This window comes from Electrophorus electricus, chromosome 20 (genome assembly GCF_041902795.1).
Source record: "Electrophorus electricus isolate QZ-2024a chromosome 20, ASM4190279v1, whole genome shotgun sequence".
Taxonomy (NCBI): domain Eukaryota; kingdom Metazoa; phylum Chordata; class Actinopteri; order Gymnotiformes; family Gymnotidae; genus Electrophorus; species Electrophorus electricus.
Genome location: NC_137516.1, coordinates 2,430,001 through 2,432,500, shown reverse-complemented (window position 1 = coordinate 2,432,500; position 2,500 = coordinate 2,430,001).

Sequence of the window (2,500 nt, the reverse complement as noted above, 5' to 3'; positions counted from 1 at the left end):
GTATGTGTGTAGGGTCATTGTGTGTGTGTGTGTGTGTGGGCGGGGGGGGGGGGGGTTGAATGCAGGTCTGTGTGTGTAGGTCTGTGTGTACCTATGTGTATATGTATGTGGGTGTGACAGAGAGTGTGTGTGCATGTATGTTTGTATGTATATATATAATATATATGTGTGTGTGTGTGTGTGTGAGGGGGGGTGTAACAGACAGTGTGGAGCCTTGGTACAACCTCCATTCACTCCCCAAAGGCTAAAGGTCTCCGCACAAGATGCTCCGCCTTTCTCCACCTTTCCTTATGATTTCCACATGCACGCACACAGACGCAGCCTGGTGCTGATTTGAGACAATAAACAATAGCAGTAGCCTGTTCTAACTGCTGTGAGGTAGTGTATGAGATTTGCAACACTGTGCCACTGCTCTTAATCGGGACGTGTGTTCAGTGCACACCCAAGTGCACCCACACACACACACATGTACACATACTGTAAAGCTGACACTCACAGACGTCCACATTTCACATGCACACAGACGCACACACACACAAATACACACACACACAAACCAATGGTTTCTGGAAAAATCAGTACCTGCACACACACATACACAAACATACACTCATGCACACAAACATGCATGAATACACAAGTATGCGTGCCCACATACACCTATGAGTGCATATGCACACTTGTACATACACACACACACACACACACACACACACACACACACACACACACACATACACACACACACACACACACACACACACACACACACACACACACACACACACACACACACACAGAGCTCTGGAAAAAATAAGAACCCATTCTAGTGTTTTCTTAAATCAGCATCTCCACATGTACAGCAGCCATTCCATTCAAGTGTTTGTTGAATTCCTTCACAGACACACATCATTCTACTTAATGAGATGCTGAACAGGTGATCACCTCAACAAAATCCTGTTCTAATGAGCAACAGTAAAAACCTCTGCTGCTGTCATCACTATTCTCCTGTTATAGAACCAGCTGAATGGGAAAAGCAGTGCTAGGACCCAAAAAGACCTGGAGAAGCTTACAAGCCAGAGTGTCTCGCACCCACTGTGAAATTTGGTGCAGGATCAGTGATGATTTTGGGGTGTTTCAGTAAGGCTGAAATCAGGCAGATTTGTCTTTGTGAAGGACACATGAATCAAGCCACTTACAAAACTGTTCTGGAAGAAAACCTGCTCCCTTCTGCTCTGACAATGTTCCGCAGCTCTGATGATTGTTTTTTTCAACAGGACAATGCTCCATGTCACACAGCCAGGTCAATCAAAAGTGTGGATAAAGGACCATCCCACAATGTCTGCAGCTTACAGGTCACTGAAACAGTCTCACACACACACACACACACACACACACACACGCACTCTCTCTCTCTCTCTCTCTCTCTGTCACACACACACACCATAAAGTGAGGTCAGACAGAGACAATCCTTAGCAACTTGCCAACTTACATATTCTCTCTTTCTTAGACACCGTGTGTGTGCGTGCAGTAGCTGATCACTGTCTAATGAAGTTGACTGAATGAAGTTGACTGAAACGATTCCCTTCTCTCTACTATGACTGCTCAGTCATGCCTCTTGTTATGCTACTCTTAATGAGCATCATGACTCACGTGCTGAGAGAGAGAGAGAGAGAGAGAGAGAGAGAGAGAGAGAGAGAGAGAGAGGAGATGAAACTGATATTAAAGGTGAGTTTGAACACCCTTTAAAACTCCAGTGTACTCTACAAGCTGCTGGTCGCCCCATCTGTCCTACACACGCGCTGTAGGATGGGAGATAACGTTCTCCATCTGGCCCAGATTCACACGCGGAGGGGAGAGGAGCGATTCCCTCAGCCATGACCCTGCATGCAGGAGGGATTCACTCCACCTTCCACAGCCAGATTCACACAGAGTGCTAAACTTAAGGAATTTTATTTCTACATATGCACATAATCCTGGTTTAGGCCAACAGGACAATGCTCCATGTCACACAGCCAGGTCAATCAAAAGTGTGGATAAGGGACCACCAGATCAAGACCCTATCATGGCCAGCCCAATCTCCAAACCTGAACCCCACTAAAAACCTCTGGAATGTGATCAAGGGGAAGCTGGATGGTCACAAGCCATCAAACAAAGCCGAGCTCCTGGATTTCTGTGCCAGGAGCGGCGTAAAGTTACCCAACAGCAATGTGAAAGGCTGGTGGAAAGCATGCCAAGACGCATGAAAGCTGTGATTACAAATCAGGGTTATTCCACCAAATATTGATTTATCGACTCATTCTAAGTTGAAATATTAGTACTGTGTTGTTTATAAATGAACATGACCTTGTTTTTGTTTTTTTTTGTTTTTTACCATTAGTCATTTTCATTAAAAAATGCTCCAAAATACAATATTTTTATGTTGAATTTGGAAGAAATGTTGCCAGTAGGTTATAAAATACAACAAAACTGCTCTGCCTGATCAAACACATACCCATC